The sequence below is a fragment of the Sinocyclocheilus rhinocerous genome, unplaced genomic scaffold (genome assembly GCF_001515625.1).
Source record: "Sinocyclocheilus rhinocerous isolate Xijiao unplaced genomic scaffold, SAMN03320098_v1.1 scaffold2743, whole genome shotgun sequence".
NCBI lineage: Eukaryota > Metazoa > Chordata > Actinopteri > Cypriniformes > Cyprinidae > Sinocyclocheilus > Sinocyclocheilus rhinocerous.
Genome location: NW_015663513.1, coordinates 369,555 through 376,253, shown reverse-complemented (window position 1 = coordinate 376,253; position 6,699 = coordinate 369,555). Strand labels below are relative to the sequence as shown.

Below are 6,699 nucleotides of genomic sequence, written 5' to 3'. Positions count from 1 at the left end.
TGACGCTGCCCGTCATGCCAAAGCTCTCATGGCAGCGTCATCAGCTTGAGATCGTTTTTTTGGGATCGGCCTTTTAGAGACCGCCGATCAAACATCCCAACGTGATTATCGGCTGATAGTGATCGGTAGCCGATAAATCGGAGCACCCCTAGTAAATACTCAAACAGGGGCATTTTTGCCCTATATCTTGAATTTTAGGGACATTCTAAATACGTTCTCTAGGCACCATCACGCAGTGAGTAGTAGGGTTGGGTACCGAAACCAATATGGGTACCAATATGCAGTGTTGGGGAGTAACTAGTTACATGTAATGGCGTTATGTAACTTAATTACAAAATAAATGTAACTGTAATCAGTTACAGTTACTAAGAAAAAAAATGTGTAATTAAATTAGTTACTTATGAAAATGTTAACGATTACAAAAGGGATTATATTTGAATATTTACACACATCCACATACTGATTTAATTGATTTCTTTCCCAAATTGCACTGACTACTCTGAGACATACGGCCCTATAATTTCCGCGATGCGGAAAACACAGACTGGTTCGTAGAATCCAGTCATAAAAACGGAATTCCTATAGCATAACGCGGACGGAATATGCCACATTTTGGACGAATAAATCAAAAGTAGGTCAGTACACTTGACTCTCAACGCGATATGGACTGGTGTCTGTGAATATTAAGCCGCAAAAAGACAATATATGAATCCTGCAAGTTCTGCGTGTCTGTGGAAATCAGGCTGGCCATCGGGAAATCCGGGACAATTCCCATAGGAGCACAAGTGCTCCTAAAAAGAAAAGTAAGCGTAGAGCCCTGCAGAATAACTCGGTGGATATCGCATTTTGCGTAAAAGTAAAAATTTACTTTTCAATGCCGACCAGATACAATACTGATTTTGGTGGAAACTCTTTTTTTTTTTAAATGGCGTTGATCACGTTTTGGAACCAAACTCTTCATATGTATATATGTATATGTATATGTATATGTATATATATATATACACTATATAGTAGTGAATTTAGATAAAGGGGTGCAGAGCCAGTGGTGGTTTTGTAGGCTTGAATTAAATTAAAAATTGTCTTGAATTATATACGAGCAGCTATTGGTAGCCAATGCAAAGTGCAGTCTTCTATGATGTGCAACACAAACACCTCTGCTAAAATCTCAGAAAATGTAGTCTGGGGTTTCATGACCCTTTAAATGTTTGAGCCCTAATAGTCTGAGGTGCTGTTAGTGATTCTGCTAAATATGCTCCTTAGCAGTGGATACTACTTGATCTATGACTATGCTTCACATTTTATAACAAGGAAATTCTAATATTCTAAACCAGTGGTTCCCAACATTTTTTAACTTACAGCCCACACAACTAAACACATATGTTTCCACGGCACACTACAAAATTTTTTAAATGGACCCGCTATTTGTGTCGGGCAGGTAAAATCTAATTTTCACCAATTGTGTGAGGTTTTCCAGCCTTTGCATCTTTGCGATGAGCTTTGCAACATGATAAGAGGCCTCCACTCTTACACCGTGTCTACACCGGACGGCAATTTTTGTGTCGAGGCATCAGTTTACTGTCGGGGAGTTTACATCAGTTTACAGTTTACTGTCACATCCAGTGTAGAAAGCATCACTGATTATAATGGGTTCTATTGTATTTTGCCGCGCCGCTCGCATTCAGTGTAGACACGGTGTTACCCCGTATTTACACTGCACGCGACTGCGGCGCATTATGGCTCCGACGAGGTTTTGTTCCATCCTCCACGCGGTGCCAACTCACACCAGAAGAGTTTCAGAAGTGATGCGACAGGATTCGCGAGACCATGTGATTTGCCTGTCCGATGTTGTTTTACTAGATTTTTTTTTTTGTGTGTGTTCTAACATGGTTGGCTAAATGTTTACGTTTTGTCTGGTTTAATTCTGTTTTTTTCCACTCCTACAACTCCTGAAATTAAGCTCCATGCCTTGTCCTTTTTAGAAATGTTAATGTAAAAAGGATTTGTGGTGTCATATATCAATGTGTGTTTTTTAGCTTTGAGGATGAACCTCTCGTCATCCATTTCTTGCCTCCAAGCAAGGATATAGTGATGTGAAATACGATCGGGAGTCTGCACAGGATGTTTATTTTGAAATCAACATGATTTTGACTTTTATTTTGTATTTTCTGTGGCTTGGATCCCTCAAAAATAGACTAGGCGCCTATCTTTAGCGAAGCGGCGCATTGATATATATTATTTAAAAATGTCTAAAAAATGCCTCCCTCCACTCCTCAAATTAAAAAATCCCCTCTCAGAAGAGTCACCAAAGAGGGGAATTATGCCCATTTTCAAAAATGAAATTCAGGCCCTGAATAAATGTCTAAAAATCCTGATTGGAGTATCACTATAAATAATTCTCCATGATAAAAAGAAGCCTTTAAAAAGATCAGTATCGGTGATCGTATCGGCAGATACTGCTTTCTGTGATCGACAATCGGCCTCAAAAATCCTGATCGGAGCACCCCTACCATTTATCTGTTGTAGCATGTATGCAGCAAAAATATGTTAGATAAATTAGCTGATTGTTATTAAACCAATCAGCGAACTTGAATAGTGAATGCATAGTGAACGTATAGTAACGGTTGTGATATTTTTGTGAAATTGTGATATTTAATTAGGACTACACATTTTTACATATATTAGCAATATTATTATTTCTATTAATAAAAATGTACGGCCCCCCCCTGCAATACCGTTGCAGCCCACAGGTTGAAAACCACTGCTCTAAACCAATACTTTAATATTCTAAACAATCCTGGTGAGGCAAATCTATAAACTAAAAGTGTTTGTTTTTAAAGTGTTGAACTAACCTTCAAACAAATACTTGTATTCAGATAGGCTGTGTCTCTGGAGCCATTCTTCAATCTGACTTTCCTTGCCTTTCTTCCAGCGTACCTCCCAGAAGAAAATCCACGAGACTGAACAGAAGACGAAGGTCAGCAAAAACAGTCGGTCCATTAGACCATGTTTAGACTCCACTCAGACCTCAGGGAGCTCAGGGTCTGCCTTGCTTTCTGCTGTCCTATCTGGTCCTGAGTACTTCTCCCATGTCTTCTCCTACTGGGGAAAATGACAGCATACATATAATTTAGACTTGTGAAGCAATATTTGCAGTGCATTTAGAAAGTATTTAAACCCTTTCATTGTCACATTTTTGCACCGTGTCAACACTGGACGTGAGCAGTACGATATGATGCGACGTGACTAAAGACAATAAAATCCTGTCTCCACTGGATGCGGTACAATGTGGGCCACAAATCTCACAACAGTAAACTGATGCCTTGTTCTATTTATGGAATGCTGACAGAAAGGTCAAATGATCTGAAACATTTGGTCGCTTTGTCGAGTGTCTACTGCAGCCTCTAGTTGGCGTGATGCAACACAAGCAACAACGGTCGTGTCCAATATTCTTCAAAAAACCTTATTTCGTGTTCAACAGAAGAAAGAAACTAATACAGATTTGGAACAACTTAAGGAAGAGTAAATGGCAATTTTCATTTTTGGGCGAACTATCCCTTTAATATTTAGATGAAGCATATTGAGCGGCAATTAAAGCCTCAGGTCAAGTGTATTATGTGACAAGCTTTGTACTAGGGCTGGGTGGTATATAGAGTTTGTACGATATATCGATATTTTCTTTATAAGCGATTCGATATGAGGCAATACCATTTATATCGATATACAGTAGTTTGATACGAGCGCATCTGAAAATATATTAGTACACACTGTCGGTGCGAATGCAACCCTTTAAATGGTACTGGGAAATAGTTCGCGCAAAATCGTCCCAGTACTTTAGTACTGTACATTTCGTTCTGGAACTAAAGCGGTGCGAAAGGCCCTATTAAGGCCTTTAAAAACTGGTAAGACATAGTTTCGTTTCGCATATTAGTTTAAGCGGCTCTCCCCTTCAGATGCTCTAACAGAAAGGCTGCTTGTGCCGCTGACAGAGACACTAATGGCGCGTTTCCACTGCATGGTACGGCACGGTACGGCTCGCATTACCTGGGCTGGTATGGGGCCTATGACAGGTACCGTTAGTTCAAAGTCGTGGAACGCTTGGTTGATGAGCCATCCCAGGTGACTGGCTTTGGGAACATGGATGTCTTTGGCCATACAGTTGTTGAGCAACACATACACAGCACGAGATGACACTTCATATGGCGCTTTTCCACTGCATGGTACGGCACGGTTTGGCTCGGTACGGTTCACTTTTGGGGTTTTTTCCACTGGGTACAGTACCTGGTACCTGGTACTTTTTTTAGTACCACTTCGGTTGGGGTTCCAAGTGAACCGTACCGTTACCAAAACGTGACGTGTAAATTCTGCTGATCACGGATTGGCCGGAGAGAATCGTCGCTACCTCCGTCACTGAACTTGCGACACAAACACAACAGAACCGCTAGATTTAAATCAGCACAGCCAGCGAAGGATCGAACGCAACTGTTTTGAACAAGCGCACCTTTTTTAACAACCAAAAAGAGGCTGTTTCGTTGTCTGTTGAGAAAGTACAGACGTTCCTCTCGTTGATAGCAGAGGAGCGGAGGCCTGCACTCACACTTGCACTAAACATTCCGGGCCAGAGCACGCTTACGTCATGTATGAGATAACGGATAAAACCACTTTCGCTAATATTCTGCCGAATAATTAATAATAATGAATTTATGCCGTGCATTGATTTTCACTTGTATGTATCAGAAAATTATTACGGAGGCAGCTGACATTAATGAAATAATTTGCAGCTTTACTGCAAACTACATTTCCTGTTCATCAATAAGGTAAGAACCAGAACCATTATAAACATAAATATACTTGATTAAATTAAATTAATTGAAAAGTGTAGTGTAGTAGTAGTAATAGAATATGTTTGCGGTCATAATGATGACAGTAGCACACACAAAATAGTATCTGTTACATGCTCCGGTGCCGTTAGCGCTCACACTACATGCGTACCGCGCCCGAGCCCAACCGAACCGTGCCCTGGCCCACCTCTTCCAAACGGGCCAGGGCCGGCTAAACGAACGGCACGGAGCGCTCACACTAGTCAAACGAACCGGGCTTTGGGGGTCAAACACGCTCGGGCACGGTTCAAAACACCTAGTGTGAGTACACCCAACTCGCGCTGTTTAATGTGTTTGAGATGTGCTGTCTTCCTGAATGCATAACTTACATTTCACAGGTATATTCTCCATCTGTAAATGTTAGAAAGCCATGGAAATATTTCCATTTTTCTGTCAGAAGTGCATGAACCTTCTGCTTTGGGATTCTCCGCTAGACTTCAGTGAATGAGCGCCGCCACGCGCATGCGCGCCAAACAGACAGAGCTCAATTAAATAGGAGCGCAATAATTCAGACTAAAATATAAATTTCGCTGAAATATTTGTAGTTGGACAATAAATGTGACAATTAGAATTTTATACCTACAAGTAAGACTATTTTATGATAGCACTGACTGTAAAGTGACTGTAATGGGGTAATCAAAATAGCCTAACACAACTCTGAGCTTTTGTTCTCATTTATTTTCATTTTTAGTTTAGTGAATTTAACTTCGGCTTTAAAAGCCTTATTTTTGTTTTTAGATTGCAATGTTACAATGTTAGAATGAAATCTGATTTTAACCCTTTTTTGCACATAATATAAAGGCTTACATGGTTACATTCATTTTATTTAATATGTATTGTTTTGTTGGACAATATTGGGCGGTAAGTGAAATATATATATATTAAATACAGATTTTTTTTAATCCAAATACAAAAACGAAAATACCGAGATATATACCGTATATCGCAAATCGGCCCAAAAATACCGAGATATGAATTTTTGCCCATATCGCCCAGCCCTACTTTGTACATCTCGAATTTGCGGATTTTCTGTGGAATACAAAAAATATTTTTGTGAATGTTGAGAACCAAACAATATTGGAGCTCAATAACCTCCACCACATAAAATAAATAAAATAAATATATATTTAAAACAAAGTTTTGTAACAACATAAGGGTGAATAAATGATGACTTAATTTTCATGTTTTGATGAGCTATCCCTTTAAGGATTTCTCTGTATTTTGCTACATTCAGCTTTCCTTCTACACTGACCAGTTCCTGCCTCTGAAATACAGAAGCCTCAATTCCAAGAATTATTTTTCTCACAGCCTGTTTTTTTTTGGCAAATTCCAAGTTTCCATCTGGCCACTCTGACATAAAGATCAGATTGGTGGAGTGTTGCAGTGATGGTTGTCCTTCTGCGAGTTTCTCCCATCTACACACATGATCTCTGGAACTCAACCAGTGAATGTCAGGTTCTTGGTCACATCTCCCATGATTGTTCAGCTTGGCTGGACGGCCTGCTCTTTGAACAATTCTGCTTGTTCCAAACTTCTTCCATGTAAGAATTATGGAGGCCACTGTGCTCCTGGGCAGCTTCCAATTCAGCAGAAAATGTTTTGTATCCTTCTCAAGATCTGTGCCTCAACACAAACCTGCGTCTGTTCCTTTGACCACATGGTTTTTGCTCTGGTATGCATTTTCAGTATTTTACAATTTACAAGGTTACCACAAATCTGCTTTGCCTCATGGATTGGTTTTCGCTTTGTCATTACAGGGTATAGAGAACAGATTGATGCATGTATATATATATATATATATATATATATATATATATAT

The 6,699-nt window shown here is 39.7% G+C and overlaps 1 long non-coding RNA gene across 1 annotated transcript in view; it reads left to right on the top strand.

Annotated features, from left to right (window-relative positions):
- Positions 1-1,633, top strand: part of LOC107728968 (uncharacterized) — an 18,157-nt gene extending 16,524 nt beyond the window's left edge. Inside the window, exon 4 of the long non-coding RNA XR_001638532.1 lies at positions 1,624-1,633. This is a non-coding gene — a long non-coding RNA (uncharacterized LOC107728968). The remainder of the gene's footprint in view (positions 1-1,623) is intronic.
- Positions 1,634-6,699: the final 5,066 nt, after the last annotated feature.